General features: G+C 35.1%; 1 protein-coding gene and 1 pseudogene across 12 annotated transcripts in view; one reads left to right on the forward strand and one right to left on the reverse strand.

The window, feature by feature from the left end:
- GPHN (gephyrin) overlaps positions 1–23382 on the forward strand; it is a 625991-nt gene that overhangs the window by 130484 nt on the left and 472125 nt on the right. The gene's annotated exons all lie outside the window — the stretch shown is intronic.
- Positions 11419–11547, reverse strand: LOC119873154 (annotated as a pseudogene).

Below are 23382 nucleotides of genomic sequence, written 5' to 3' on the forward strand. Positions count from 1 at the left end.
CCATGTTGGTTTTATTTTTTTTGACTTATACTATGTATGTATGTAATCTCTACACCCAACATGGAGCTCAGACTCAAAACCCCAGTATCAAAAGTCCCACACTCCACCAACTGAGCCAGTCAGGTGCCCCACCGTGTTGTTTCTTAACAGATACCTCTCTTCAGATAATCTCCACAATAGCTTAAGATTCTATCAATGGGAAATGAATCTTCTATTTAATTCTCTAGAGCACTGGGTCCTGTAACCAGTACAGAGTGGGCAGACACTTTATAACATGTTTAAGTGAACTGAAAAATGTCATTAAATCAGGCAATTTATTTAGAATAGTTGCATTCTTAGAGGTGAAAGAATCATGACCACTTATTACTTTAACATACTCATTTAAAGATATGAACATTAAGAACTACAGATATTAAGTAGCCAGCCTAATTTTCGTATTTGCTTTTTAGTGACACTGAGTTTTCTTAATTCATTGTGAGAGCTCTCTATAAAGGCAGATGTCAAATTAATTGTTCAGGTCATGGTCTCAAGGTGTATGGCAGAAAAGTGGTCCAGTCACCCCAAACCATTTGCTGAAAAGACTGTCTTTTTCCCACTGTGTATTCTCACTACCTTTATCAAAGATTAATTGGGCATATAACTGTACCTATATTTATAGGCGTTCAGTTCTGTTCCATTCAACTGTGTGTCTAATTTTGTGCCAGTACCATACTATTTTGATTACTACAGCTTCACAGTATAACTTGAAGTCTAGAACCTTGATAGCTCCAATTTTATTTTGTTTACAAGATTATTATGGTTATTAAGGGTCTTCTGTGGTTCCAAACAAATACTAGAATTGCTCTAGTTCTGTGAAAAATGCTATTAGTATTTTGATAGGGATTGCATTAAATGTGTAGATTACTTTCGGTGGTATAGATATTGTAACAATATTATGTTTCCAACCCATGCTGATGGAATGTCTTTCCATTTCTTTGTGTCGCCTTCAATTGCTTTCTTCAATGGTTTATTACACTTTTCAGAGTACAAGTCTTTCACGTCTTGGTTTAGGTTTATTCTTAGGTATCTTATTATCTTTGGTGCAACTGTAAGTGAGCTTGATGGCTTAATTTCTCTTTCTCTGGCTTCATTGTATAGAAATGCAACAGATTTCTTTATGTTGATTTTGTATACTGGGACTTTACTGAATGCATTTATCAGTTTAGTAGATTTTTGGTGAAGTCCTTAGGGTTTTCTATATGCAGTATCATGTAATCTGCAAATAGTGAAAAATAATCCTCCTTCCTTACCAATTTGGATGCCTTTTATTTTGTGGTATTGCCTGACAGCTGTGGCTAGAACTTCCATGCCAAGTTGAATAAAAGTGGTGAGAACAGACATCCTTGTCTTGTTCCTCACCTTAGGGAAGAAGGCCTCAGTTTCTTCACCATTGAGTATGATGTTAGCTGTGGGGTTTTCATATTAGGCCTTTATTATGTTGAAGTATGTTCCCTCTAAACCTACTTTGTTGAGGGTTTTTATCATGCTTGGGTATTGTACTTTGTCAAAAGCTTTCTCTACATCTATTGAAATGATCATATGATCTTTATCCTTTCTCTTACTGAAGTGATGTAGCACATCAATTGATTTGTGATATTGAACCACCCTTCTTGCATCCCAGGAATAAATCCCACTTGATTGTGGTGAATGATTTTTCTTTTCTTTTCTTTTTTCTTCTCTTCTCTTCTCTTTTCTTCTCTTCTCTTCTTTCTCTTCTCTTCTTTCTTCCCTCTCCTCTCCTCTCCTCTCCTCTCCTCTCCTCTCCTCTCCTCTCCTCTCCTCTCCTCTCCTCTCCTCTCCTCTCCTCTCCTCTCTTCTTTCTCTCTCTTTCTCTCTCTCTCTCTCTTTGACGGATTGCTGGATTCAGTTTGCCAATATTTTGTTGAGGATTTCTGCACCTATGTTCACCAGAGATATTAGCATGTAGTTCTCTTTTGGTTTGTAATGTCTTTCTCTGGTTTTGGTATCAGTAATGCTGACCTCATAGAATGAATTTGGAAGTTTTCCTTCCTCTTCTGTTTGTTTTTCTGGAGAGGGTTGAAAAGAATAGGTATTAACTCCTCTTTAAGTGTTTTTGTAGAATTTGTGAAGCCATCTGGTCCTGGACTTTGGGCTGTTGGGAGCTTTTTGACTACTGATTCAAGTCATTACTGGTAATCGGCCTGTTCAAATTTCCTGTTTCTTCCTAGTCCAGTTTTGGTAGGCTATACATTTCTAGGAATTTATCCATTTCTTCTAGGTTGTCCAATTAGTTAATACATAATTTTTCATAATATTCTCTTACAGTCTTTTGTATATCCGTAGCATCAGTTTTTATTGCTCCTCTTTCATTTGTAATTTTGTGTGTTTGAGTCCTTCCCCGCCCCACCACCCGCCGCCCCCATCTTTCTCTCTCTTTTTTTTTCTTGATGAGTCTGGCCAGAGGTTTATCAATTTTGTTGATCTTTTCAAAGAACTAGCTCCCCGTTTCATGATCTGTTCTTTTGCTGTTTTAGCTTTGGTATCATTTATTACTGCATTAATTTTTATTATTTCCTTCCTTCTAACTGGTTTTGGGTTTTGTTCTTTTTCTAGCTTCTGTAAGTCTAAGGTTAGGTTGTTTATTTGAGATTTTCCTTGTTTCCTGAAGTAGGCCTATATTGCTAGAAACTTCCCTCTTAGAACAGCTTTGGCTGCAACTCAGAGGTTTTTTTTTTTTTTTTTTTTGTAATATAAAGTATTTTTTATTGGTGTTCAATTTGCCAACATATAGAATAACACCCAGTGCTCATCCCATCAAGTGCCCACCTCAGTGCCTGTCACCCAGTCACCCCCACCCCCCGCCCACCTCCCCTTCCACCACCCCTAATTCGATTCTGAGTTAGGAGTCTTTCATGTTCTGTCTCCCTTTCTGATATTTCCACTCATTTTTTCCCCTTTCCCTCCTTTTTTTCCCCTTTCCCCTTTATTCCCTTTCACCATTTTTTATATTCCCCAAATGAATGAGACCATATAATGTTTGTCCTTCTCCGATTGACTTATTTCACTCAGCATAATACCCTCCAGTTCCATCCACATCGAAGCAAATGGTGGGTATTTGTCGTTTCTAATGGCTTGCATCTCAGAGGTTTTGGACCATTGTGTTTTCACTTTTGTTTGTTTCCGTGTACTTTTTGATTTCTTCTTTGATTTCTTGGTTGATCTGTTCGTTGTTTAGTAGCATGTTATTTAACCTCCATATATTTGTGCTCTTTCTAGAGTTTTTCTTGTGGTTGGTTTCTAGTTTCATGGAATTGTGGTCAGAAAAGATGCTAGGTATGACTTCAGTCGTCTTCAGTCATTTCAAATTTGTTGAAGCTTGTTTCGTGGCCTAATATGTGATCTGTTCTGGAGACTGTTTCATGTGCACTTGAAAAGAATGTGTATTCTGCTGTTATAGGATGGAATTTTCCGAATCTATCTGTTAAATCCATCTGGTCCTGTGTGTCATTCAAAGCCACTGTTTCCTTGTTGGATTTCTGTTTGGATGATCTGTCCATGGATGTAAGTGAGATGTTAAAGTCCCCTACTACTATCATGTTACTATCAATTAGTTCCTTGTTTTGTTATTAACTGTTTTATGTATTTGGGTGCTCCCATTTTGGGTGCAGAAGTGTTAACAATTGTTATATCTTCTTGTTGGATTGTCCCCCTTATTATTATATCGGGTCCTTCTTTGTCTTTTGTTCCAGTGTTTGTTTTAAAGTCTGTTTTGTCTGATATAAGCACTGCTACCCCAGCTTTCTTTCTTTTTTTTTTAATTAAGATTTTATTTATTCATTCATGAGAGACACAGAAAGAGAGGCAGAGACATAGGCAGAAAGAGAAACAGGCTCCATGCAGAGAGCCCGATGTGGGACTCGATCCCGGGACTCCAGGATCACGCCCTGGGCCCAGATGCTCAACTGCTGAGCCACACGGGCATCACCCAAGCTTTTTTTTCACATCCATTTACATGATAAATGTTTCTCTGTCCCCTCACTTTCAACCTGCGGGTGTCTTTAGGCCTGAAATGAGTCCCTTGTAGGCAGCATCCAGATGGATCTTGTGTTTTTGTTTTTTTTTTTTTTTTTTTTTTTGTCCATTCCATCACCCTGTGTCTTTTAATTGGAGTGTTTAGTCCATTTTACATTTTAAAGTAATTATTGACAAGTATGTATTTCTTGCCATTTGTTGCTTGTTTCTTGGTGGGTTTTGTAGTTTTTTTCCCTATCTTTTCCTCTCTTTCTCTCCTTCATGACGATATACTTGGATTCCTTTCTCTGTATTCTTTTCATATCCACTAGTGCTGTTTGATTTGTAGTCACCATCAGGTTTGTATATAACATCTTTTGCATATAGCAGTCCGCATTAAGTTGATGGTCGCTTAAAATCAAACCCTTTCTTTACTCCTCTCCCCTCAACTTTTTAGGTGTATGGGTCTCCTATTTTACATCCTTTTGGGGGAGAAAGATTGGGGAGGAATCCCTTGACCAGTCTCTTACAGAAATACGTATTTTGACTGCTTTTGTCTTTGTTCATTTTCTTACTCTCACTAACGGTCTTTCCTTTCCACTCAAAGACTCCCTTTTAACTTTTCTTGTAGGGCTGTCTTGGTGGTCATGAACTCCTTTAGGTTTTGTTTGTCTGAGAAACTCTTTATTGCTCCTTTTATTCTGAATGACTGCCTTGCTGGATAGAGTATCCTTGGTGGTTGATTTTTCCCTTTCAGCGGTTTGAATATATCATGCCATCCTCTTCTGGCCTGAAAAGTCAGCTTAAAAATCCACTGATAGCTTTATAGAGTTTCCCTTATACGTAATGGTCTTCTCTTGCTGATTTAATTTTTTTTCTTTAGAACTACTTTTTTGCCATTTTGATTACCATGTGTCTTGGTGTGGACCTTCTTGGGTTGATTTTGTTGGGGGAACCTATGTGCCTCCTGCATTAGGATATCTATTTCCTTCTCCAGATTAGGAAAGTTCAGCTATTATTTCTTCAAATAAGTTTTCTGCCTCCTCTCTCTCTCCTTCTTCTGGGATCCCTATAAAGTGACACGTATTACATCTGATGGAGTCACTGAGTTCCCTAAGTCTATTCAGTTTTGCTTATTTTCCCCCCTCACCTATTAATTACTTTCCATTACTCTGTCTTCTAGTTCATTAATTCATTCCTCTGCTTCTTCCAGCCTGCCATTTATTCCATTTTGTGTATTCTAAATGTCCTTTATTGTGTTCTTCATCTGATTTGTTCTTTTTTTACATTTGTTAAGGACCTCACTGACACACTCTACTCTTTTCCTAAGGGTCTTCATGCACTCTTAGAGTGGAGCCAGCTTATTTTTAAAGTTCCCGGCTTTAAGTCCTGCTTTGTAGTAAGCACTCATGAAATTTGGACCCTCTGCATTTCAAGCCAAAAGATGGTGAGATTTCATTTATCTTTGTAGGCTGTTTAGTGTGCTTTCTGTTTTTTTCTTCATATCCATGATTCCCTCCATCTGTTGACAGATCTGTGGGGTTTAGCTTCCCTGCAAGTTATTGCTCTTAGTGTGATCTCTTCTTTATATTTAGTTGTGGAGTTTATTTAGTAGTCTTTGGGTCCTTTTCTGGATATTTTGCCATGGTATAAATATTACCTAGTTTTATCTGTGTGACAAGGTGAGTTAGGGTCCCTCTATTCTTTCATCTTCCCTGGAAGTCCCAGGATGGTATATCTTCATTTAACAATTTTTGAAGCTTTTTAAACTGATTTTTGTGCAGCACTTATTTATACAACTTTATTTTATCTTTTTATAATGAACATATTTTGTTTGATATTCAGGGCAAGCCTATGAGTTCTGATAGGAGATATATAATTGTCCCCATTGTATAGATGATAACCCTCATGTCTAAGTAGTTAGGATGCTTGTACAATATCAATCTAGAAATTTGCCTATAACTGTGATTTGAAAAGAGACCACCTGCTTTAAGATGCAGTTTGTTTCCATTGCTCCAGGTTACTTTTCATATGGTTCAGGAAAAAAATCCAATGCTTACATATAATTAAAATCAAATTATGAAAAGAGTTATTATTTAGTTATGAATGACTAAAACTCCAGCACGAAAGATCTAGTAATTCGATGATAAAATAAGTAAAGAACTTGAATAGACATTTCTTCAAAAAAGAAATACAATTGGCCAACAAACATTTGAAAAGATTCTTAATATTCCCATTTGTAAAATGGGAATCAAATCATGGTGACATAATCCCTCCCACTCACTGCGATGGTTGTTTTACAAAAACCCCAAACCCCAGATAATGACAGGTTTGGTGAGGAGGTGGAGAAATTGGAATCCTAATGCAGTGCTGTTGGTAATGCTAAATTGTGTAGCCTCTGTGGAATATGATACGTCAATTCCTCAAAATATTAAAAATAGATTTACTGTTGACCAGCAAACAAAATAAACAAAATAAACAAAATATGTTATATACATACAATGGGCTTTTTACTCTGTTTGAAAAGGAAGGAAATTCTGATACATATTATAGCATAGATGAACCTTTAGGACATTATTATGCTAAATAAACAAGTGAGTCAAAAATTCCAGTATTAATCCACTTATATGAGATTCGTAGAGTAGTCAAAATCTCATAGAAAGGTAGAAAATGGTGGATGCCCGAGGATAAGGGCAGAGAAAAATGAGGAATTGTTGCTTAATGGACATAGAGATTCAGTTTTGCAAAATGATAAGTTTTCTGTCATTCGTTGTACAGCAGTGTAAATACATACTTTGTAATAAAAACACATATTCACATTTTTAAATAAAAATTTAAGAATTAAGAAAATGAATAAATGTTAACCCTCCAAAGCCTCACAGTATTATTAAAATGTTATTAAAATAAGATTTAAGTATTTTTTGAAAGATTATAAACTGTGCAGTAAATGTACACCTGGTTCTGACAGATGTGCTTCTTCCGTTCTATAAAGGATCTTTAAATTTTTACAAGAAACCAAATATTGGTGGATGTATAGTGGAGTCAAAATATGTTATGAAATATTTATTTGTATATTAAATGAAGAATACGTGAAGATTTTTTTAGGTATTTGAGAGAGTGCCAGCGAGAATGCATGAGCGGGGGGAGGGGCAGAAGGAGAAGCAGACTCCCTCCACTGAGCAGGGAGCCCAATGTCAGGCTTGATCTCAGGACGCTGAGATCATTACCTGGGTTGAAGACAGATGTTTAACCTGCTGAGCCACCCACGCTATCAATAAATGAATTAAAAAGAAAAGCTATCTAAATACCTTTAAGAGATTGGTAGCTTGATTTAAGATAATTTGGAATGGTAGTCAACTTGTAAATCTGAATGAATTTGCTGTTACTTGTATTTTCTCAGTTCTGTCACATTGGAACTGTTGATAATGTGATACCAGAAGGTTAAGAATTGGCATCCCTGGGTGGTGCAGCGGTTTAGCGCCTGACTTTGGCCCAGGGTGCGATCCTGAAGACCTGGGATCGAATCCCACGTCGGGCTCCCGGTGCATGGATCTTGCTTCTCCCTCTGCCTATGTCTCTGCCTCTCTCTCTCTCTCTCTCTCTCCCTCTCTCTCTCTCTCTGTGACTATCATAAATAAATAAAAATTAAAAAAAAAAAGAAGGTTAAGAATCATGATTTAATGTTCTGTGTATCAATCAGTTGTCCTTGGAGGGAGATAACCCAAATGTTATTTGGTCTTGGAGAAGAATTCATGATTGCAAATAGTTGGAAATGACCAAATAATGAAGAGAGGAGGGTTTTTAACTCTGGGCCTTCAGAGATTCTTTTGGAGTGGGTTGAAATTTACATTATTCAGTACAAAATGAATTGGAGAAACGCTCCTTCGAAGATGATTTGGGATTTGCATGTTTCAGTGACTTTTATCTTAAAGGAATCCATACTGATGATCATTGTCCTTTTGGGGGGAGAGATATTTAAGAAAAGCCAGATATTCACAAAATTTTGAAAAGCAGAATTATAATATTCTTGAAAATATGCAATAATGATATGCATGATATTCAAAGAAACTTTGTGGAAGTTCTAGTATTTAAAAAAAAATAAAACTCCCTACATGTTTCTGATGCACATTATGATTTAGAGAACATTGTACCTTGCTACACTATTAAGTTGATTACAGTAAATATGACTCTTAAGTTTTTAGAGTATAGTGATGTACATTATGATTTAGAGAACATTGTAGCTTGCTACACTATTAAGTTGATTACAGCAAATATGACTCTTAAGTTTTTAGAATATAGTGTATCACTGGGACATTTTCCCAGAGGATCTTCTTGTGATTGATCATTTTACTCTATTGCTTGATATCTGTGAGATTTGTCTTTAAGAAGAGATGGAGGTGAATTCTTGCTGAGCCTTCAGTACCTATTTAAGAAAGCTCCTAACTGCTTAAAATGTTTTGCAAGTTAGGTTTTGTTTTGTTTTGTTTGTATTCAGAAGTCTTTGGACTGGTTTCTTTTCTATGTGAACTGACAGTAGGTGGAGCTTTTTATTTATTTATTATAAATTATAATCTATTAAGTTCTGCAAATTATAAGCAGATTAACACACACACATACACACAGGATAGTTATTATGACAGGCACCCAGTAAACTTTAGTGCAAGTGAGTTCTAGACTTATCTCTGGAAATCAAGACAAAGTGGGGACAAAAAATATGTTCTGTAGATCTCATTATCTGATCAAAAGAATCACATCAGTTTTTTAGGAGAGTCAAACGTCTCAAAAAAAGTTCATGAGTAATATTTAATATGAAACATTTTATTTTATTTATTTTTTTTTATTTAAAAATTTTTTTTTAAATTTATTTATGATAGTCACACAGAGAGAGAGAGAGAGGCAGAGACACAGGCAGAGGGAGAAGCAGGCTCCATGCACCCGGAGCCTGACGTGGGATTCGATCCCGGGTCTCCAGATCGCGCCCTGGGCCAAAGGCAGGTGCCAAACCGCTGCGCCACCCAGGGATCCCTAATATGAAACATTTTATAAAGCCTAATAAAAAGTAAATTTAGGTATGCATTTTTTTAAATTTCTTTTTATTGGAGTTCAATTTGCCAACATATAGCATAACACCCAGTGCGCATCCCATCAAGTGCCCCCCTCAGTGCCTATCACCCAGTCACCCCAACCCCCACCCACCTCCATTTCCACCACCTCTTGTTCATTTCCCAGAGTTAGGAGTCTCTCATGTTCTGTCACCCTCTCTGTTATTTCCCACTCATTTTCTCTCCTTTCCCCTTTATTCCCTTTCACTATTTTTTATATTAAGTATGGATTTTTTAAAAAGATTTATTTATTTATTCATGAGAGATACACAGAGAGAGGGGCAGAGACATTGGCAGAGGGAGAAGCAGGCTTCTTGCAGGGAACCTGATGTGGGACTCGATCCTGGATCCTGACATCTCCCCACCCCCCCAAGCCGAAGGCAGACGCTCAGCTGCTGAGCCAAGCAGACCCCCTAATTATGGATTTATAAAAAATATGTAAATTTTTTTATCACTTTTACTACTATGCTTTTGTAAGATGAGCAGCAGAGGTTTTTCTTGAGAAAGATTTGAATTTTTTTAAATTTTAAAAAATATTTATTTGAGAGAGAGACAGAGCAGGCAGAAGGGTAGAAGGAGTTGACAAGGAAGAGAGAGTCTCCATAGACTCCCCACTGTGCATGGAGCCTGATGTGGTGCTCGATCCCAAGACCCTAAGATCATGACCTGAGCCGAAACCAAGAATCGGGCGCTTAATCAACTGAGCCAACCAAGTGCCCCTTGAATATTTCTAAATACATGCAGACATATTTGACCTGAAAAGAGACAGTTTTGCCTAAGAAAGAGTAAACTTGTTTTTTGAAGTATTATAAAATATGGCAATGTATATACAGTTTATGAATATTGTCCAGTGAATTTTCACAGAGAAGGACACTGTTGTAACCAGTATTTATTTATTTATTTATTTATTTATTTATTTATTTATAAGATTTTATTTATTCATTCATGAGAGACATAGAGATTGAGAGGCAGAGACACAGGCAGAGGGAGAAGCAGGCTCCATGCAGGGAGCCCGATGCGGGACTGGATCCTGGGACTCCAGGATCACTCCCAGGGCGGAAATTAGGCACTAAACTGCTGAGCCACCTAGGTGTCCCTGTAACCAGTATTTAGATTATGAAATAGAAAATTAAATTCATATATCCTCTTGTGTCCCATCCAGTTTCTCCCCTACTCTAAGACATATTGCTATTCTGACTTCTAACAGGAAATTTTATTGTTTGTTGTTTGTTTTTGAATTTTATATAAATAGACTTATACGGTGTTATTGTGTCTGGCTGCTTTCACTCAACTTTCTTTTGCCAGGTTCATTCATATTCTTCATGTTTTAGTATTCCATTGTGTGAATATACCACAATTTGTTTAAGTTGGTCAGCTTGTATTTACTTTACTAATAGTGCCAAAAGTCCCTTATTTTTATGTACTTTTCAATTTGTCCATCTGTCCTTTTCTGTATCTGTCAATTCATCTTACTTACATATTTTGAATTTGCAGATATCAGTTGACTTAGACCTAATACCTTAGGCATGTATATCTTTAATTATAATTTTAAGATTTGTTTCAAGTTTTGGTATTTTCGGAGATAAATTTTACAAATAGTGAAGTACAAAAATTGAAACATATCATTTGATGAGTTTTGAGAAATGCATTCATCTATGTAATCTAACTCCTTTCCTTTTAAGAAACATTATTATCACCCCTGAAAGCTTCCTTCATTCCTTTTTCTCAGTTAGTCCCTGCTCTTACCCCTTGAAGTCAACCATTATTATGATTTTTTTCACCTTTTACTGGTTTTATGAAAGTATAACTTCATATAAATGGACTCAGACCATATGTACTCTTTTGGGCAAGACTTTTCTCACTCAGCTTAATGTCTTTAAAATTCATTAATGTTCCATGTATCCTTTCTTTTATTGTTGAATGGTGTTTCCATTATAGACTATAGCACAGTTTTTAATCAATTATCTTCTTTAAAAATTTTTTCTTTTAGAGATAGTGAGCAAGAGTGAGCAGGTAGTACAGAGGGAAAAGGAGAGGGAAAGAATTCTAAGCAGTCTCCACACCTAGCATGGAGCCCAACGTGGGGCTCGATATCAGAACTCTGAGATCATGACCTGAGCTGAAATCAAGAGTTGGTTGCTTAACCGACTGAGCCACCCAGGCACCCCTAACCCATTCTCTTATTGATGGACCGCCTGGACTTTAGTTTGGTTTATTATGAATAAAAGTATTATAGTAATTTTTATACATGCTTTCTTGGGCATATACTTTGATTTCTTTTGGGTTAATACTTACAAGTAGAATTACTGTACTCATGTTCAGTTTTATAATAATCCTTTTGCAAAATGGCTTTACCATTGGGAGAAATTTTCAATAGCAATAATTGCGCCTCAGATAAACCTCATTGGCTATGATACTGCCATTGCGCAAAGCAACAAGGTATGCGTGTTCTAGTTGTTTTGCAAACTGGTCAGCATTTGGTTTTACCAGTCTTCTTTATTTTAGCCATTCTGTTTGGTTTGTGGTAGTATTGAATTGTAGTTTTAATTTGTATTTCTCTGATGATTAATGATGTTGACCCATCATGTGTCTCTTCCCCTCCTCCCCATGGATTTATTGGTTGTTTGTGTAGCTTCATTTGTGAAGTATATGTTCATATTTTTTACTTAGTTCTTTTATTTATAAGAGTTCCTTCTATATTCTACGTCCTTTATCAGATATATGATTTGCAAATATTTTCTCCCGATTTGTGATTTGCCTTCATTGTATTCTTTTGAAGCTCAGTGTTAAATTTTGGTTGTCTGTTTTATGAACTTTTTTCTTTTACAACTGTACTTTTTTGTGTCCCTTCTACAATTGTTACCTAAAAGTTGCAAAGACATTTTAACATGGTTAAAATGGTTTAAAATGATTAAAATGGTTTATGGTTTTCTTTCTTTACTTAAATTCAGTTTGCCAGCATATAGTATAACACCCAGTGCTCATAACATCACAGGCCTTTCTATTTAGACCTATGACTCATTATTACCATTATTATTTTTAATCCAAGATTTAATGAAAGGCCATATATTCTTTTAGTTGTCAAATTCTTTAGTCTCCTTTAAAATAGAACAGTTCCTCCTCTTTTTTTTATTATTGAGGTAAAATTTGCATACAATGTTACCTTAGTTTTAGGAATAAAACATTAATTTGACTGTTTAGTACATAACCCAAGTGATCACCGCAATAAGTGTAGTTCATCTGCCACTATGCAACATTATTGCAGTATTATTGACTATATTCCCTATGCTGTACTGTTCAACTCTGTGATTTATTTATTTTATAACTGGAAGTTTGTACCTCTTAATCCCCTTTATCTAGTTCATCTATTCCCCACCCAACTTCCCTCTGGCAACCACCAGTTTGTTCTCTGTGTTTAAGGGTCTGTTTTGTCTCTTTGTTTTGTTTTTTTTAAATTCCATGTATAATGAAATTAGATAGCCTTTGGCTTTCTCTGACTTCTTTTTTCCCCTTTTTTCCAAGTTTTTATTTAAATTTCAGGGATCCCTGGATGGCTCAGCGGTTTGGCGCCTGCCTTCAGCTCAGGGCGTGATCCTGGAGTCCCGGGATCGAGTCCCACATCGGGCTCCCTGCATGGAGCCTGCTTCTCCCTCTGCCTGTATCTCTGCCTCTCTCTCTCTCTCTCTCTCTCTCTCTCTCTCTCTGTGTGTCTCTCATGAATAAATAAAATCTTTAAAAAAAATAAATTTCAGCTATTTAACATATAGTATAATATTAATTTCAGGAGTTGAATTTAGTGGTTCCTCACTTACATATAACACTCAGTACTCATCACAAATGCCCTCCTTAATACCCATTTAATCACCCATTTAATCCACCCACTGCCTGCCTCTTCTCCAGCAACCCTCTGTTTTTTCTCTATTGTTAAGAATCTGTTTTATGGTTTTCCTCTTTCTCTATCATTTTCCCCAATGTTCATCTGTTTGGTTTCTTGAATTCCACATGTGAATTAAATCATATGATATTTGTATTTCTTTGACTGACTGACTGACTTCGTTCAGCATAGTATACTCTAGCTCCCTTCCTGTTGTTGCAAATGGCAAGGTTTCATTCGTTTTGATGGCTAAGTAATATTCTATTGTGTTTATATACCACATCTTTATTCATTTATAAGCTGATGGACATTTGGGCTGTTCCCATATGCTGTGCTAAACATTGAGGTACATGTGTCTTTTCAAGTTAGTATTTTTATATCCTTTGGGTAAATACCTTGTAGTGCAATTGCCTGATCTTAGATTAGTTCTATATTTAACTTGAGGGATCTACATACTGTGTTCTAGAATGGCTGTACCAGTTTACATTCCCACCAGTAGTGTAAGAGGGTTCTCCTCTCCCTGAATCCTTGCCAACATCTGTTGTTTCTTATATTGATAGTTTTAACCATTCTGACAGGTGTGTGGTGATATCTCATTGTAGTTTTGATTTGTATTTTCCTGGTGATAAGTGATGTTGAACGTCTTTTCTGGTCTATTAGCCATCTGTGTGTCTTTGGAAAAATTACTATTCATGTCTTCTGCCCATTTCTTAACGGAATTATTTGTTTTTTGGTTGTTGAGTTTGATGAATTCTCCATAGATTTTAGATACTAAACCTTTATCATGTTGTCATTTGCAGATATCTTATCTCATTCCATTTCAAATTATTCATGAATTATTTCTGGGGTAATGTTTTAATGTCAGTTCCTTTACAACCTTTCATCCAGTGTTTTATCATCCATTTACAATTACTTCCTGTATCAGTTTTTACTTTGAAGGTTGGTAACTGATAATTTTCTAATTCTATTATTGTTTCTACAGTTATTGTTAACATTCCTCTATAAGGAAGAAATTTTTGTTTTGCCCCATTTCTCCTTTATCTGTGTTTAGTCATGAGTGTTTCTTTTTTAAAATTACAGGTTTCATAATCTGTTATATCATTGTTTATTTTCTGATTTCTAAATTATTCAAAATTAGTGCACAGCAGTCCTTCAGGTTGACTTCTATATCATTTTGATATGTTCTTTGTTGTGTTTGAGCATTTTTAATCTTTATCTCACAAGGTGATATTTTGGTTTCACTTGTTTTTCTGCTATAGGCCTGGAATTAGACATTTCTTCAGGGTAGTAGATGTCATTTTTACTGAGCATAGAGCCCTTGGCATTTTCAGTAGACACAGTAAAAAGAAAATTAAAAATTATGAAAATCATGAATTCATACTGAAACCTAAAATACAGTTCAGAGTCACATGGTTTTTCTTTTGTTACTTCTTCTATATTTGCATCTCCATTCTTCACAGAGACTCCTGGCTCTCACTTTTTTCTTTTGTTTTGTACTGGTAGGCTATTAATTTGAGTTATGGCTAGCTTAGTGTCTGTATTCTTATCTTTTCATCATCATTTGATATAATGTTTTGAATATACAACATTAAAATGGTTCAAATATTAAGACTATATCTAAAATTACACTTAGAGACCTCTCAATCTTTTCCCTATCAATTCTACCCTGTTATTTTACATTCTGTGTAAGGATCCAATTTCATTTTTTGGTTAATCTTTCATATGTTTCTTTTTCTCAGGAGTAAACAGATTCTTAGGGATTATCTATACTTATCTTTCTTTTTATTTGAAAGTAACATCAATAACCTTTTGCAGCTTGCTTATTTCACATATTCCTATTTCCTGGAAATCACTCTGATCACTTTATGGAGAACTTTCATGTATTTTACAGCTGCATAATATTCTGTTGTGTGGAAGTATCACAATTAATTTAACCAGTGTTTTATATGTGAATATAAGCATTTAGTGTTTTGTACTCCCAGTATTTTGCATTTTTAAATAAGTGAATATATATATTCACTTATTTAAAACATATATATACATATATATGCTTTTCTATTGTTGGAAGTATATCTTTTTTGTGCTTTCCCAGAGCAGGATTATTGAATCAAATGACAGATCCTCATAAACTCTTGTTATATATGGTTAAATCCTCCATCATAAGAATTGTAACATTCTGTATTCTCACCTGCAGTGTAGGAGAGTAAATTCATTCTTACAGCCTATGGAGCAAAGTAACATTGCCAAGCATAACCAGTTTGTTAGATGAATGGCAGTATCCCAATTTAGCTTTAATTTGCATCATCTTTTTTAAGTGAAGTTAAACATTATTTCATATATTAAGGTGGTATTGAATATCTTATTCTAAACACTCTGGTCAGGACGCCTGAGCGGGGTCTGCCTTCGGTTTGGGGCATGATCCTGGAGTGCAGGGATTGAGTCCCATATCGGGGTCCCTGCATAGAGCCTGCTTCACCCTCTGCCTATGTCTCTGCCTCTCTCTGTGTCTCATGAATAAATAAATAAAAATCTTAAAAAAAAAACACCTGGTCATGTTTTATTTTTTTTCTTTTTGATTTTTAAGGGTAATTGAAACGGATATTAGCACTTAATCTAGAATCTATTTAAAATAATTTTTTCTGATTTGTTATTTTTTTTTCTTTTTGTATCAGTTCCTGGAATACTTTAGCTTCACAAAAGTTTCTTTTTTTTTTTATTTTTAAGATTTTACTTATTTATTCATGAGAAACACACACAGAGAGAGAGAGAGAGAGAGAGAGAGAGGCAGAGAGGCAGAGGGAGAAGCAGGCTCCCTGTGGGGAGCCCAACGTGGGACTCGATCCCGGGACCCCAGGACCCACGTCCTGGGCCTAAGGCAGGTGCCAAATGCTGAGCCACCCAAGGATCTCTGTCTTTTTGTTTCTTTTTAAAACTAGTTGAATATATTGATCTTTTATTGCCTCTGGATTTTTTTTTTTTTTTAATTTATGATAGTCACACAGAGAGAGAGAGAGGCAGAGACATAGGCAGAGGGAGAAGCGGGCTCCATGCACCAGGAGCCTGACGTGGGATTCGATCCCGGGTCTCCAGGATCGCGCCCTGGGCCAAAGGCAAGCGCTAAACCGCTGCGCCACCCAGGGATCCCTGCCTCTGGATTTTGAAATATCTTTATAGAACTTCTGATTCCCGGGGTATAAAGGAATTCATCTTTGTATTTTAACAGCTTTGTTGATGTATAATTTACACATCATAAAATTCATTTAGAGTGCATTTTAGTACATACAGTAGTCTTTAGTATATTCAGTGTTGAGTAGATAACAAAGTTACTGTACCATTACCACTATCATTTTTAGATTATTTTCACACTCAGAAGAAAAACTTTGTACTCATTAACAGTAGCCCCTATTTCCCCTCCTCTTCTTAAGCCATAGTCAATTCTTCATCTACATTCTGTCTTTGTATATTTGCCTACGCCGGACTTTGCATATAATGGAATCAATATAATATGTGGCCTTTCTGCGTTGACTTCTTTCACTTATGTAATCTTTTCAAGGTTCATCCATGTTGTATCATTTATCATTTATCATGTATCATTTATTTTATTGCTAAATAATAATTTATATATTTTATGTCATATATCATACTTTGTTTATTCATTCATCAGTTGATGAATGAAATTATTTCTATTTTTTGGTCATTTTGAATAATACTGCTATGAATATTACATAGATGTTTTTGCATATACATATGCAAATATATTTTCATTTCTGTTGAGTGTATACCTGGGTGTGTAATTACTGGGTTATATGGTGATACTAACTTTCTGAGGCACTACTAATTTGTTTTCCAAAATGGCTGCATGTTTTGAGATTTCCACCAGCAATGTATGAGGATTCTAAATTCTCCACATTCTCACTGACACTTATCTGATTTTTTAATTGTAGTCATTCTAATTGCTCTACAATTTTATTTTATTGTAGTTGTGATTTTCATTTTCTTGATGATGATGGGCATGTTTTCATGTATAACTGGCTCATCATCCTTTAGTCATTGTTTAATTGTGTTGTCTTTTTAAACTTTTTGTTTTGAATTCTAGTTTAGTTAACATACAGTGTTCTATTAGTTTCAGTTGTACAGTAGAGAGATTCAGCAATTCCATACATCATTTGGGTTGTCTTTTTATTGTTGAATTGTAAGATTATATTTTCTGGATATTACTTCATCAGATATATGATTTCCAGATATTGTCTCACATTCTCTGAATTTGTACTTTCACTTTCTTGGTGTTATACAAAGCATGAAATTTTTAAGATTTTTGAGATAACTAATTTATCTATTCTTTTGTTGCTTTTGGATATGTCTAAGAAACCATTACCTAATCCAAAGTCGCAAAGATTTACTTTCGTGTTATTTTTCAAGAGTTTTTTAGTTTTAGCTTCCCATGTTAAGTTTTTTTTTAACCATTTTGAGTTAATTTTTGTGTGTAGTGTAAGGTAGTAATCTGCCTTTTTGCTTGTGGACATCCAGTTGTCATATTAACATCTGTTGAAAATATTCTTTTCTCTATTGAATTGTCTTGGCACCTTTATTTAAGATTGACATTAACTGTCAGGGTTTATTTCTGTACTTTAATTCTATTTATCTGTATGTCTGTATTCCTGTCGGCATCCTTACCTTTTGCTTATCAGTAGGAAAAGAAATTGCTTACTAGTGATTCAGAAAGGAGGAGGAGAAACATGGTGGTATACCCAATGATGATGCCACTTCCTCGTGGGATCAAGGTGGCCCTAGAGAATTTATATTCTCCCCTTCTCTATTCCAGAAGTCTGTAGCCCTATGGTAAGGCCTCTCTGGCCCAGCATTGCCCATGACTGAGGGGATGCTTTTCTAATTCTGAGTTTTTTCCAGTTTGGGCCAAATAGAAACAAAGCTGCTGTGAACTTCTGAGTACAAATTTTGATGTGAGGGGGAACCCTGTGTGACTCAGCAGTTTGGCGCCTGCCTTCGGCCCAGGGCATGATCCTGGAGTCCTGGGATCGAGTCCCACGTCGGGCTCCTTGCATGGAGCCTGCTTCTCCCTCTGCCTCTGTCTCTCTCTCTCTCTCTCTGTCTCTCTTTCTGTGTCTCTCATGAATGAATAAATAAAATCTTAAAAAAAAAAAGTTTTGATGTGAGCAGTCTTTATTTCTCTGGTATAAATGGTCAGGAGTGCAGTTTCTAGGTTGCATATGAATGTTATATACTTAGTTCTTAAAGTAACTGCCAGACCATATTACTGAATGCTATACAGTTGTATGTTCCCATTAGCTAAGTAGGAGTGACTCAGTTCCTTTACAACCTCACAAGCATTTTTGTCGTTATTTTTTATTCTAGTTTTCTAATAATTGTGTAATACCATCTTTTCATCTTTAGCCATTAGGAAATGTAATGATGTTGAACACATTTTCCATATGTGTATCCTCTTGTGTGAAATGTCTTTTCATGTTTTGTGTCCATTTTACTGTTAAAATATTTCATTTTTTCCTGTTGAAGTTTGAGAGTTCTTTATGTATTTCAGATACCAGTCTTTTGCTGGATATGTTGTTTGCAAATATTTTCTTTCTTTTTATAATTTTTGTTTTCTCCTTCCTAATAGGATTTTTCATACAGTAGTTTTCTTGTTTTTTGTTTTTGTTTTTGTTTGTTTTGTTTTGGGAGGGGGAGAAAAAAAAAGAGGGGCATAGGGAGAGAGAGAAAGAATCTTTTTTTTTTTTTTTAAGATTTTATTTATTTATTCATGAGAGAGACACACACACACACACACACACAGAGACAGGCAGAGGGAGAAGCAGGCTCCATGCAGGGAGCCCGATGTGGGACTCGATCCTGGGACTCCAGGACCACGCCCTGGGCCAAAGGCAGGCGCTAAACTCCTGAGCCACCCAGGGATCCCCAGAAAGAGAGAATCTTAAGCAGACTCCATGCCTGGTGTGGAGCCCAACACATGGTTTGGTCCCATAATCCTAAGCTCATGACTTGAGCTGAAATCAAGAGTCAGACACTTACTCAATTAAGTCACCAGATACCCCAACATAGAAGAAGTTCTTAATTTTGATGGAATATAGTTTATATTTTCCTTTATGGATGGTACTTTTTGTGTTAAACCTTAAGAATTTCTAGCCTGACCCTAAGATTTTCTCATTATTTTTTCTTTCTAAAGTTTGTATAGTTTTACATTTCACAATTAAATCCATGATCCATTTTGAGTTACTTTTTGCCTATGGATGTCCACCTGCTCCAGCACCATTCGTACAGGTCTGTCTTTCCTTCATTGAATTGCTTTTGCATTTTTGTCAAATCCGACTTGAGCATATTTGTGTTAGTCTGTTTCTGGGTCCTCTATTCTGATTCATTGATAGATGTGTTTATCCTTTTGTTAATACCAAACAGTTATTACTGTATATAAGTTTTGAAATTTAGAGGAATGATTTTTCCCATTTAGTTCTTTTAAAAAATATTTTTGGCTATTCTAATTCCTTTGCCTTTCCATATGAATTTTTGAATAATATTGTCTGTGTGTACACAAAACTCACTGAGATTGGGATAGGAAGCCTGCTAAATCTATGTATCAATTTGGGGAGAATTCGTGTCTTTACTGTGTTTAGTCTTTTAGTCCGTGAACAATGTGTGTTTTTCCATTTATTAGGTCTTAGATTTCTTTCACCAGAAATTTGTAATTTTCAGTATAGAAGTCTTATATACAGGATTTGTAGATATATATGTGTGTGAATTTGTTTTCTTTTGTACAGTTGTGAATGGTATTTTTTAAATTTCAAGATTCATGTTTGTTTTTTTTTTTATTGAAGTTCGATTTGCCAACATGTAGTATAACATACAGTGTTCATCCCATCAAGTGCCGTCCTCAGTGCCTGTCACCCAGTTATCCCATCCCCCTGCCCGTCTTCCCTTCCACTACCTTCTGTTTGCCTCACAGAGTTAGGAGTCTCTCATGTTTTCCATGGCTAGTATATAGAATATCAATGGATTTTTATATGTTGATCTTATATCCCAAGATATTAATGAACTCATTTATCAGTTCAAATATCTTTGATATTTGTGTAAATATTAATGAAGTCATTAATCAGATCAAGTATCTTTGATATTTGTGTAAACTTTCTATGTTAATAATCCTGACACCTGCATGCAATAAAGGACAGTTTACTTCCTTCTTTCCAATTCTATATACGTTTTACTTTATTGCCTTCTTGCACTGGCTAAATATTCCATTATTTCACTGAATAAGAGTGATGAGAGCCAACATCTTTGTTTTGTCCCTGAACTTTAAGGGAAAGCATTCAGTCTTTTTACCATTAAGAATGATGTTAGCTGGGGGTGCATGGCTGGCTTAATCGATAGAACATGCAACTCTTAATCTTGGATTTTGAGCTCCATGTTGGGTGTAGAGATTACTTAAAAAAATAAAATCTTTTAAAAAAAAGTTAGATGAAGATTATTATAAATGCAGTTTATAGAGTTAAGGGATTTCCCTTTATTCATTTTCATTTTTGATAATTTTTATCAGAGGGGTGTTGAATGTTGTACAGTTTTTTTCTGCTTCAATTATATAGTCATGTGATTGCACTTTTTTAGTCTGTTTTTATATTGGATTACATTGGTAGTTCTTCAAATATTGAATCAGCCTTACATCCCTTGAATGAACCCCATTCAGTCATGGTGTAGAATTATATTTTTCTATTGCTGAATTCGATTTGCTAACATATTGTTAAGGATTTTGAAGTCTGTATTCACATGTGAAATAAATGTTGTTTTTTAAAAATTTTTTATTTTATTTTTTGGTACCTTTGTCTGGTTTCTGCATCAGGGTAGTAGTAGCTTCATATAATCAATTTGGAAGTATTCCTTTCTCTTATTTTTAGATAATATGCTGTGGAATTGGTATTAATTCTTTAAAATTTTGGTGGGATTTTCCAGTGAAGCCATCCAAGCCTGCAGATTTCTTTTTTTTGGGGAATTGTAAAATTACAAATTCAATTTCCTTACAAGCTACAGGGCTATTCAGATTATCTATTTCATCTTGGATGAGTTGTGGTAATCTTTGTTTTTTTGAGGAGTTGATTCATTGCCTTTATGGTTCTGAACTTAATCCTTTACAGAGTTTTTGGTAATATTCCTTTATTACTGTTTTGATATCTGTAGTATGTAGTGATATATGTATACCTACTGTTTCATTTCTGATGACAATTTGTGTCTTCTCTCATTTTTCTTTGACAGTCTTGTTAGATATTTGTGACTTGTTTTCTCAGACCTAGCTTTTTTAAGGTAGATGTGCTGGTGACATATTTTCTTAATATTCTTTTACTTGACAGTGTCTTAATATCTCCTTCATCTCTGGAGGATATTTTCCCTGGATATAACATGTGAGTTCACAGTGCTTTTATTTGATCACTAGAAAAAGTGATCTTTCTGTCCTACCTGGTTTCTGATGAGAAATCTGCTGTCATTTGAATTGTTTTCCCCCTATTGTTATAGTTTATCTCTCACTGTTCACAGAATATTTTTCTTTTTCTTTAGTTTTCAGAAGTTTGTGTATGATTTTTCTTGCTACAGATTTCATTAAGTTTATCCTTATGAGTTTTTTTCAGTTTCTTGAATCTGTAGGTTTGTATTCTTTTGCCAAATTTGGAAAGTTTTCAAACCATCATTTTTTCAACTATCTTTTCTGGTCTGCACTCTTTCTTTTCCTTTGAGACTCAGACGATGGTAAAGTTAGGTTTTTTTGTTATTGTCTAGTGGATTCTTGAGGCTTTGTTTATTATTTCAGTCTATTTTTCTCTGGTTTTAAATTTTTCCAGATAATTCTGACATCTCTACTATTTTAGTCTTGGCACCTGTCAATTGTCTTTTTTTCACTTAGTTTGGAATCTTCCTGGTTTTTGTTATATTTGATTTATTATTGATTATAGGATGAACTGTGAATCTTATGTAATCCTTCTGTTTTAATTGATTCATTCAGACACTGCTAGGTACGTAAATGTAGGTGAGCGTGGCCTCTTTACTGCTTGCTTGGCATAGAAGCCCAAGTTCTCAATTAGGACTTTTTGATACTTGAAGTGGGACCTCAGTGGTGTGCTGGGGTAGGGGGCATAGTAGTTCTGGCTTCCCGTTGAATTTTCACTGATTTCTCATTGTCTGGGATTAGTAGGAGAATCTGTAGAGGCAAGGATGGAGGTATTTGTAAGTTTTCCCAATAAGTTGAGTTTTGATATGGACTTTGGCCAGAGATATGAAGGAATAGAGAAGAGCATAAATCAGTTAGCACCTTCTGTGCAAGGGCATGTGCATATGTGACACAAATGCACATACCAGGAATTACACATTTACTAGCTCTCTGTATTGTGTGGTAATTCTACTGTAAACCAAGGGTCAATAAACTTTTAAATTTTTTGATAAAATACAAGATAGTAAATATTCTGTTTTGCAGGCCAAGTGCAAAATTGAGGATATTATATATAAACTGGTATAACAAAATAGATTTACACAATTTGTAAATTTATGAAATCCAAATATTATAATTATAACTGAGTGCAATATTGTCATATATATTTGTCTATCTGAAGAATGAAATGGGATAATTGGAGCTTATAGTTACTATTTCCTTTCATTAATAACTATGGCAAATGTTCATCTGTTCGTGTTGATTTGCATGAGTATTTTATCTTTGCAAATGTCTCTTACCACAGGTAGTTATTGATAAATAATGAATTCATGAATATATTATTCTAATTGAGCACAGTAATTATTTGTAATGTGTTTTTAGAATTCTGTTGGGATTTTTTTTTTTTTTTTTTTTTTTTTTTTTGCTTTTTAGCATGTTATTACGTTGCAGAGTAATCATTTAGAATTAAAGATAGGGTGGAAGCTCATCAGTTGCAGAGTTAAGTGGATTTTGAAATATAAAATTTGTCTTTTCACTTGCATCAGATTTGAAAAATGCTGTTAAAACTGTAGCTTGAACTCAGAACATACATGTGTTGTAAAGTTTGGGAAAAGAGTTTGCTTCTTTAATTTTTTCAGGATGGGAATGTGTTATTTTGACACACACAAAGTTCACAAAACAGTTTGAAATTAAAATTAAAGCAACATAGATAGTTGTGAAATGACCATCATAGTATAGGTTTTGCAAAAATGCATTGTTTTGGCTTGTAATTTTGAGTGGAATACATTAAGAAAATTGCCAAATTTCAGACACTACTGTTTACTTTCATTTGTTGTTCATTTACCTCATTCAGTTTGCTCAGTAGTAGCTCTTTGTGCTTAGTTTACAATTTTTCCTAGAAGAATTCAAGAACTTTGCTTTTAGCAGGTAGAAAATTGTAGAAATTAGACATGGAAGGA

This window comes from Canis lupus, chromosome 8, assembly GCF_011100685.1.
Source record: "Canis lupus familiaris isolate Mischka breed German Shepherd chromosome 8, alternate assembly UU_Cfam_GSD_1.0, whole genome shotgun sequence".
Lineage (NCBI taxonomy): Eukaryota > Metazoa > Chordata > Mammalia > Carnivora > Canidae > Canis > Canis lupus.